Genomic DNA, 10,818 nt, shown 5'->3' with positions numbered 1-10,818 from the left:
TTGCACTTTTTGTGAGCTGCTGTGACAAAAAGTGTCCTACGGGGAGATCAATAAAAGAACATTCTGTTCTATTCTATTCTAATCTGTTGTATTCTATATGTGTATATAACTCCATGATAAATGGTCAGACTGCTTTTCAAAACAAAACAAGACAAGGTCACGATCATTTCTGACAGATGTTAAAGTACAATCCAGATCCTAGCAGTATTTTTGGTACCAATATCCAGAATATGAAATATGCACTGGTTCATCAAATTTTTCAACACTGTCAGGTAACAAATTATTGTACAAACCTGAAACTAACACCAAATTGTAGCAGACAGTCTGCTCTCTGTCTAGTCAGTCTGTATAACATTAAAGTAGGACTAAAGTATTGGTGACAATCACAAAATGCTTGGCGGTAGTCTGTGATCTCTGAGTGCCTTTCAACTTTTAAAATGTAATCTTGCTAAATAACCCCATTTTTCATTTCATTTTTTTCGGTACTGTAATGGATTGCAATTACTTTTTTGGTATCCTAATTACTTTATGCTGTTACATGTAATCAATACTCCCTAAGCCTGGTTGCAAGATATAAACACTTAAGACAACTGAGGAAGAGAGACTCTTCTTTGTGAGTTATTAGGAGCTGAAGCAGTTCAGAAGTGGGGGGGCCACTGTGTACCTTTAGCTAAACCTCATATGTCTGTTGAAATGTAGTCTTCCAATGCTGATCCTTGCTGGATTTAATGGCAGTTTTCTTTGATGTTAATCATGACTGTGAAGCGACAGATGTGCATTGCCATGCCAGCTGGACAAGATCTCTCGTCAAATTTCTATGACTTAAAAGTCAAAGTTGAGACGTTAAATAAGAAATGGTGCAAGACATCATTTTCTTTCCCATTGAGGCTGTATGCCAAGCAGAGTGGCGCAGCGGAAGCGTGCTGGGCCCATAACCCAGAGGTCGATGGATCAAAACCATCCTCTGCTATCTGAGTGGACAGCCTCCAGTTTGGCTCCATGTCCTTTGTGTCAGACCCCATAGCTGTGTTTTGCACTCCACGGCAAACATTGCTACAACTGAGTGAACAGCGAGTGTTGTTGCTTTTTTGAACCTTTCTGTGACCTTGGAAAAACGCCAAGACGGTGCCTGTTTCCTTCCGATATCAACACCATCATGACTCACCAAGAAACCCTTCCTGGCTCAAAGCCAACATTTCTTTCTGTCCACCCAACCCAGGTCTCAAGTTTCTTCACATGTGGCCCTCTCATTGGAAGGACAGCAAAGCAAAGGCGGGCATCATCCCGCTACCTCTTGCATGCTAAGGGAGCGCACTACCATTTAAGCTAATTCCGAGTGTCCCCACTATTTGCTTCCTGACTGGGCAGGGCGGCAAACTCCAGTGAGTTTCGAGGTTCCATGTGTGTTGTGGTTGGAGAGAGAGAGAAATAAAAAATTGCTCTCAAAATGCTCTCAAAATCTGGGCTTTTGCAGACGAGGTGGCCGAGTGGTTAAGGCGATGGACTGCTAATCCATTGTGCTCTGCACGCGTGGGTTCGAATCCCATCCTCGTCGCACAGGTTTTATGCTAGCAGGGCAACAAAACAGCTGGGTGCTTGACGCCCAATGGCCCTTTGGAGCCCATTCGGACCACCTGTGGAATCCTTAACTCGTGCGCTGTTGTAGAACTACTGGCTTCTGCCAAACAGCCAGGCTCTTGTTTGCAAGTCAGTAGGATCAAACAGGTCAGAAATGAGGGCTGCTATGTTTGTTGAGCTCTACCTTGGGCTCTTGTTTTTCCTTTTTCAATGGAAATGAAAGGCACACAGTGGCAAGCTTCAGTTACCAACAGAATAACAGATTCACTGAATAAGAGGTGAACAAAGGCAAGTCCCTGACCCTCGAGTCTAGCAGAGTGCAATGGTTGGCGTCCACTGCAGCAGGCTGTTGGTCCCCATTCAAAGTGTGTCACAACAGCTTTTGAACCTTGGAAAATGTGCCACAAGCTAGTTGAACACCTTTGAACTTGCAGTGAACTTTTTCCCCTGGCTCATACAAGTACAACTCAAAACTGAGGAGATGAAAAGCTTTGGCCAATAAGATTGTTGCTCCATGATTTGTCTGGGCTAAATCAACAGCTACGCTTACATGCACTCAGTAACCGTTTGATTTTCGGAATACCAGCAATAATCCAGTTGTGCACGGCCATGTAAACACCAATAACCCTTTTGAAAAACAGAAAAACATCAATGGGTTGCTCCTTTTCTAACCCAGATATCAGGATATCCTTATCCAAAGGAACATTAATTTGTGTTGTGGGCACGTTCTGTTCACAAGGAATCTTGGTCTTTTAAGTACAGGAAGTCTGCCTTGCTGCTGTTGTTGTTGCTGCTGTTGCCATGGATACAGCAAGATGACATTTCCTGCGACTCGTGATGTTGTCCGTGCATTGCTGTTTCGATGGATGTACCGTGCAGAAAGAATTAACTCTGATTGCTCACACATGTAAAGGGGTTACTCTGAATGTTTCAAAAAACGGAATATTGACCTTAACCTGAATATGACATAGCCACTGTGTCATTCCCCACCACCGTTGAGACAACATCACAGTTCCCACTCATTGACGAAACGGCTAAAGATATTCTGCCTGATACTCCTCCCAGGCCTTTTCTTACACATTAAAGTAGAGTGGCTGAGTGGTCTAAGGCACTGGATTTAAGCTCCAATCTCTCTGGAGGCGTGGGTTCAAATCCCACCACTGCCTTTTGTTCTAACTGTGTAGACATAACTGTCTATGCATGGAATAACCTGTCCTTTTGGCAACCAATAGTGTACTTGGCTTGACAACCGTGGTGACCTCATCACCATTGGGAAGTTGGAAATGTTAGTACCAGTGTTGCCAACTTAGTGACTTTGTCACTATTTTTAGCAACTTTCTGGACCCCCCCCCCAAGAGAGAAAATTAGAGAAAAGCGACTCGTGACAAATCTAGCGCCTTTTTGGTGGTGTTTTCTCTCTTTTCCTGTTCATGCATGGCCAGCTGTACACTAGGGCACTAGGACAGCTCAGTTGACAGGTAGGCAGCCACAGGTTCAGCCCCCCCCACTCCACCCCCCGACAGAAAAAAAAAGATCTGTCAACTTCTAGCTACTTTTTGGGTGGGCCTACAGCTACGTCCGATGCTGAGTTGGCAACACCGGTTAGTACAAAAGATAAGAAATTTGCTACATGCTGTGAACCAGGTATGGTACATATTTATACATGGCCAAGAAAGTGAGCTATTGCAGGCAATAGGTACCAGTTCATTTTGCAAGTATCTTGGATCAAGAAATGTCAAAACAGTTTTTTTTTAGATGTAATGAGCTCCTATTCTGACATATAATCAAAACCAATGGGTTTGTTCTAGTAAAATCTAAAATGGCACTGATGAAGCCAAAATGTACAAAGATGACACACATTTGATTATTCCATCTGAACACAATCAAGCTAAAAGTGCAGCAGAGCAAATGACAGAGGTTTATCAGCACATCACTTTGCATTGATATTGTTCAGATGTAAAAAATTGTCTTTTCATCTTCATTTATCTTTCATTTATGCTGTGTGCCCGATGAATTTACTCTAACCCTGTCCCATTACAAATTGCACATCTGAGGAATTCTCACAGGTGTCTGCTTTATAATGATTCCTTGGTAATCCAAACAGACCTTGTTGATGCAGATACACTCTTATTTATGGGCACATCATTTTGACGACAGACATCCGAAACGTTCAATTTCACAGTTTAACATATAACCTGAAGAATTACAAGCTTAAACTAAAGGCTGATGTTTATTTATTCATGTGCATCACGAATCACCACAGAATGAATCACTGGGTTGATAAAAATTGTCACATTTCTTATTTTCCTCTCACACCACATACCTGATTCACCCTACAGTCAAATCAAAAATGAAAAGTGCAGCTTGACTTTGTCACCAACTTTGGTAGAGAAAAAAAAGTCATGGACCCATTTCTGGATTCACAAATCAACCGTGAGACACGGCAGCGCTCCGGAGCCAGTGATCAAACCACTGAAACATTCTGCTGTTTGTTTTCACAGGCGAGGGGCTTATCAGGAAGACGTGAATCAATTAGCTGTTTGTGCAAAGGCAGTCGGACTTGGCTGCACATTTATTTAGCACAGAGCGTCATCTCCCACCGTTAGCTGTGTTATCTCTTTTGTTGTGCTGCAGTGATCCCAGCAAATAAACTCATATTTACTCCCCTGATGCTTCATATATGCAGCTCTACGGGCAGAGATGAAAGAGGAATGTCACTCAGAGACACAATTAAAAGTTGGGTTCTATAGCCTGGTGCTTGTATATACATAGGGCTATGAATAATAATTGGATAAACAGTCTACGGCAAATCAAGACATCCTAAAAGAAGAAGAAGAAAAAGAAACATTTGGTCTCAGAGAAATATTTGCATCTATACGTACACCTTTCCTCAGGGTGAGACATCGTCACATTAAACCACAGTCTCTGTGATGCAGGGCACCTCACTACAAAGCACAGAGGAACACACACACACATGCACACACACATGCAGAGTCTCTTCTTTATCTTTGCATGTGTTATGAACCTGTCACGGCACGGTTGATGGATTGAGTCCCTCACGGGTTTAAAACACAGGGCTCACCGCTTTCTAAAGCATCAGCACTTCAATCAGACCCTTATTAGAGTCTTTGAATGTGTGTGTGTGTGTGTGGGGAGCAATGTCTTTCATGATCTCTGCTCATGTGACTCTGTGTGCGTGTGTCAGGGGAAGACATGGAGCAAATGTGAGTGTAATGAGGTGGAAATATCCGTCTTTCAGGATACTCCCCTCAGCGTGAACTCCCATACATCTTGTTAACTGACAAAGCTTTGAAGACTCGTCTTTGTAACCGAACACAGCGCAGTGGGGTTTGCACTCATGCAAGCATGCACACAAACATACAAACAGACGTGCAGGTAGATATTCTGCACGGCACGGTAGGAAGAATCAAAGCAACAACAAGCAAACAAGTGAAGAAGTTTCCACAGTAATTAAGTTCACATTAGTGAAATCAGAGGGCGATGAAAACCATCCCTGCAAAGTAAGGGTGGAGGATAATTGGGATGGCAGAAAAGAAGAAGCTAAGGAGAGATAAGGATAATTAATATAAAGCTTGAACACATTCTGCAGACGGTTCGTTACCTTGCTAGTACGGGGTTGGACCCACTTTTACCTTCAGAACTGCCCGGAAATATTCCTTGCAGATTCCTTGACATGATAGCATCACTGCTGCTGCAGCCCATCTGCCTCAAGGTTGGACATGTTGTATGTTCAGAGCAGAGTTTACTTTGTTGAGGAAGGCTATGATGAAAAATATTTGCCAACAAACCATTTTCATTGACAACATAAATTACAAAAAAGATTAAAATCAAATCAAAAGTCAGACGTGACGACGAAGACTGTGATGAAATATAACAGACACTTTAATTAACAAGCAAAGACAACACCAAAATGTTTGGAAGTGATGCTGGCCCAGAGTGGCACCAGGTTGAAATGTACCACACAAGCTCATAACACTCCCAAGGCCGCCTGCACCAGCAGCTCTCTTTTTTTCTCATATGCAGCTGCCCGTTACCTTGACAACACGTCTGTGCACGCGCAGCAGTGCTTGTCAGAGGATCAAACCTTTATTATGACACAGTCCATGGTACAAACACCAGAATATATGGACAGTAAGAGGAGCAAGAGTGGTGCTGAAAAGACAAGAAATAACAGATAGATCCAGATGACTAAAATGTGACTAAAACTAAATGGAGTGTTATTAAAAAAACTAAGACTAAATCAGAATTTTCTGTCAACATTAACACTGGTTCAGAAATGCTCTTCTGCAGACCTCAGTTGTAACCAGTGGTTATTTGAGTTACTGTCGCCTTTCTATCAGCTCCAACCAGTCTGTCCATTCTCCTCTGACCTCTGGCATCAACAAGGCAATTCATCCCAGAGAATTGCTGTTCACTGGAGATTAGCTGTTTTTCCATTACGCCTTTTTGCAAAATAAAAGTGATAGCTCTGAAGTTTTGATGAAGTACAATTCATCTTACAGGTGCAAAGTAAAGCTTAATGTCTGTCCGGACACCGCACTCATGATGATGTTGATTAACGAACATTAGTGTTTTTATTCCCTGGTCAAACTATCTGCTCTGATTACATCAACTCAAAACAGGCAGAATCAAATCATTAAATGAAAATCATCATCTCCAGTTGCCTACTCTCCCACTCACACACACAGACCTCCGCTCCTCCCTCCTGCTGATCTCTGACTCTGACCTGCTCACAGCCTTCATGATGCCTTCACTACTGACAGTCAAAACACAAACATCTGCACTGAACACAGAACTAACAGCAGAGCTGTTACAGTATGAATGCCGGAGTCCGTATGTGAGGCAGTGGCCACATACAAGGAAGTGAGAGAGGTGCGTTGCTATGATAATGTGACATGTTTTCACGAAAAAAGGTCTTTCTATTGCACTCTAGCAATTAACTTCAATATCGAAACTTCTGTAAAAACTAACTCATGAGAGCGTAAAAACTTTTTATCAAAATTTGAACAGTTTTTGGAAGTTTTGGTGTTTCCATATTACTTTTTTTTGTGTCATTTAGGTTTTGCACAATTCTAGGTGTGCAAACGCAGCTTTTTTCTGTTTTTGGGACCATTCTCTGTAAACCCTAGAGATGGTTGTGGGTTAAAGTCCCAGTAGATTCCAGTAGAGCAGGGGTGGCAAACCTGTGGCTCTTTGCCTTTCAGTGTGCAGCTCTTCAATCCACTCTTAAAACTGATATATTGTTGCAAACATTAGGATCGGTACTGATCGATACTTGGGTGATAAGATTGATACTTAAGTTTCAGTTTCTTTCTACATGCACTGCTCTCAATCACTTATGTGCTCATAGATAGATAGATAGATAGATAGATAGATAGATAGATAGATAGATAGATAGATAGATAGATAGATAGATAGATAGATAGATAGATAGATGGATGGATAGATAGATAGATAGATAGATAGATAGATAGATAGATAGATAGATAGATAGATAGATGGATGGATGGATGGATGGATGGATGGATGGATGGATGGATGGATGGATAGATGGAACTTCGTCTCTTCTGCGGTAAAAACAGAAATTTGTCTTTGACATGGCTCCAAGTACAAATTTAAACACACTTACAAACACAATAAATCTTGCTTTGAAAATTGGAAATGTATTGATTTTCATTTTATGTAAATCTGTTTACATGTAAGAGGGAGTGCGTTTGTAAGACCAAGTTTTTTTGTGGCTCTTTGTAGTACCACAGTAATTTTTGTGGCTCTTGGTCTCTGATTGGTTGGCCACTCCTGCAGTACAGTCTCTGAAATCACCTTTCTTCATTTTCCAGTTTAAACTTTGGCAGCTTTTCTTCCACATGTCTACACACCCAACTACTTTGAGTTGCTGCCATGTGATTGGCTGATTAGATATTTCTGTTAATGAAGTCTGCTCATAAAGTAGCTGGTGAGTGACTATTGCTGCTTTTGTGACCTGATGATGTTTATTGAAATCATTCAAAGTGACGTCTTTAAATAGATGGCTCTGCCTGCATGAGGCTCCCATGTGTGTTCAGTTATTTTAAGCAGTTAAAATTCTGAACTCTTCTTTTCTTTATTCTCTTACCAAAGTTCACAGTTTCCTGAGTTTACCTGATCTTTTTTACCTGCCCCGTATAAAAAGCAGACTGACGACATACTTCTAAGGATGTTGTTGGTGTGTTGTTTGATTGACATCTCCAACTCTCCTGTCATCTCTCTGTGCACCTGTCAGGGCGAGAAATCCCACAAGTCATTAGCGCACCGAGTCCAATGATGTCACGTAACTCCCAGAAGAGCTGCACTAATGTTTGTTTGTAAACAAACGAGAACAGAATCTGACCTCATGAAATGATTTTAGAGTTATAAATTAACTACAGGTGCATGTTGTTCCTTTTTACAGAGATTTGAGGAACTCTTAGTTTCAGGAGTTAAAGGTGGGTTCAGTTTTGCAAACAAAGCTGATTTCTAAATCAGTCTATCAAAGTATAAGGCATGTCTGAGCTGTCCAGTTTGAAAACAATGCATTTCTAAGTGACAGGTTGACAGCTTCTCTTTTTTTATTCAAGTGATCCATCAATGTTTGGTGTTGACGAAACAGCACCGGTCAGAGGAACTTGGCAAGCGTGATGGGATAATGGCTTTAGGCGTGTGTGTGTGTGTGCCTGTGTGCGCGCATGTGTGTGTATGTGTGTGTGTGCATTTAACATAGAGCTGTGCATGCAAAGGGGCCTTTCCATCTTCAACAGATTCCTCTTTTCAGCTCATTTGTCCTCGTCTGTCCGATGCTTCCCTTCCCTCCGTCTCTCACTCACTTAGTCAACTCAAATCAGATTCACTGTCATCATTCATGTTGAGCGCACACACACACACACACACACACACACACACACACACACACACACACACACACACACACACACACACACACACACAAAGGGTATTACTCTGTCTCTTTAGGTCACTTCAATCAAATGGGGGAGAAACATTTACCACATAGTCAGTGCTGAAACATGATCGAAAGGGACCATAAGACCCAACACACACTGTCTCACCCTTTGTCCCATGTTAACCCAGCCTATGCACATCAGTCGTCCATCAGCATCCCCACATTGTGCAGGAGGATCGTGGAGGTCATCAATATTTAACCCTCCATTAGATGAAGCATGTTTCACCGCCGGCCGTCCACACACACACACCCCCTGCCGCAGACGTGGCGAGTGAGCAGCAATTTGTTGTTGTTGCTGTTTCCAGGTTGATGAAAAGTCAATGGGGACGGGATGGAGGCAGCGGAGGGCGAGGGGCGCCTTTAATTTCACCCCTCTGCTCGTCTCAGGCGCCAAGGGTGCAGCCCGGGCTTAATTAGAATGCGTTTTAAATATTGATGGGGCTGGCTGTCCCTACTGTAAGGCCGCGCAGGGAAACTGGAGCGCAGGAGAGGAAACTTGATGAGAGCAAACACACACTCTGACAGCTCTGAACTGACTGGCTTATTCATTAATTAAAATAAGACGGATGGCTGAGTAGAGGGAATGAATGAAAGAGGTTAGGCCGTCAGATAAATCGATCAGTACAGTTAGATTCCTCATTTGCCTTTCCTCGCCTTGAACAACAACAACAACAACAACAACATGGTCCTTCTCTGGTTAATACATGAAGAATCCATGTGTTGTGTCTGTAGAATGGTGTGAATCAATGAACACTCACAGTCCACTGTATGAAGTTCCCCTCTTTCAAGAAAAAAAAAAGGTGATTTAAGAGACTTTAAATGTGGCGTGGTTTAAACAGGATTTGGCCATAAACTCCCACGGACAACATGTTTCAAGGACAACCTTTTATCACAATCAAAAGTATGGTGTTAATATATAAAAAAACAAAAACATCTTGATACCTTCTAAAACTATTATCAAGTAGTTACACTTTACGCAGCTGTTGCTGTTGCTTTATACATGGCTGACATTAAGCAGCCAGCTTTACTCTCCCTGTTAGCACTGTGTCTCATCTCTGTCTCTTACCTCTGTCCTCTCTGGCCTCTATTTGGCCGCTCTCTGGCCAGCCACTCTCTGGCCTCTGGTCCCTGAATGGCCACTCTCCTTCCCTCTGGTCTCTGGGTGGGTGCTCTCCTCCTCTCTGGCTTTTGTTCCCTGTATGGCAACTCTCCACCTCTCTGGCCTCTGGTTTCTGCTCTTAGATGGCCATTCTTCTCTCCTCTGGCCTCTAGCGGGCAGTTCTCCTCTCTGGCCCTCTGGCTGCTCTCTTTGGCCCTGACCACCTGCTTTCCTCCCCTCTGGCCTCTGAATAGTCCCTCTCCTCCCCTCTGCCCAGTCACAAGCAGCTCCCAATCACTCTGGCCTCTGGCTACGCTCTCTGGCCCTCAGCTGCTTTCTCTCTGTATTCTGCCCCCCACCCCCCTCTCTTGCCTCCAGCTGTGCACTCTCTGGCCTCCAGTTGCTTTTTCTCTGGGTCCAAGCTGCAGTCTCTCTGGCCACTGGCCGCTTTCTCTCTGGCCTCCAGCTGCAGTCTCTCTGGCAGCTCACTCTCTGGCCTCTGGCAGCTCAATCTCTGGTCTCCAGCTGCAGTCTCTCTGGCCTCTGGCAGCTCAATCTCTGGCCTCCAGCTGCAGTATCTCTGGCCTCCGGCTGCAGTCTCTCTGGCTTCTGGCAGCTCACTCTCTGGCCTCTCTTTCTATGTCTTTCAGCCACCCTCTCTGGCCTCTGGCTGCTGTTTCTCTGGCCTTCAGCTACACTCTCTGGCCTCTGGCAGCTCGATCTCTGGCCTCCAGCTGCAGTATCTCTGGCCTCTGGCAGCTCACTCTCTGGCTTCTGGAAGCTCACTCTCTGGCCACTCTCTCTTTGTCTTTCAGCCACCCTCTCTGGCCTCTGGCTGCAGTCTCTCTGGCCTCTGGCAGCTCCCTCTCTGGCTTCTGGCAGCTCACTCTCTGGCCACTCTCTCTTTGTCTTTCAGCCACCCTCTCTGGCCTCTGGCTGCAGTCTCTCTGGCCTCCAGCTGCAGTCTCTCTGGCCTCTGGCAGCTCACTCTCTGGCCTCTGGCAGCTCGATCTCTGGCCTCCAGCTGCAGTATCTCTGGCCTCCAGCTGCAGTATCTCTGGCCTCCAGCTGCAGTCTCTCTGGCCTCTGGCAGCTCACTCTCTGGCTTCTGGCAGCTCACTCTCTGGCCTTCAGCTGCACTCTCTGG

At 44.1% G+C, this 10,818-nt stretch overlaps 1 non-coding gene across 1 annotated transcript; it reads left to right on the top strand.

Annotated features, from left to right (window-relative positions):
* Positions 1 to 1,473: 1,473 nt before the first annotated feature.
* On the top strand, positions 1,474 to 1,555 carry trnas-gcu (transfer RNA serine (anticodon GCU)). The gene has a single exon. It is a non-coding gene; the product is annotated as a tRNA-Ser (tRNA).
* The last annotated feature ends 9,263 nt before the right edge of the window (positions 1,556 to 10,818 follow it).

Source organism: Halichoeres trimaculatus, unplaced genomic scaffold (genome assembly GCF_033239565.1).
Source record: "Halichoeres trimaculatus isolate MK-OKI-2021-1 unplaced genomic scaffold, fHalTri1.1 fHalTri1_scaffold_7, whole genome shotgun sequence".
Lineage (NCBI taxonomy): Eukaryota > Metazoa > Chordata > Actinopteri > Labriformes > Labridae > Halichoeres > Halichoeres trimaculatus.
The sequence above is the reverse complement of the archived record's forward strand: the minus strand, read 5'-3'. Positions and strand labels throughout refer to the sequence as shown.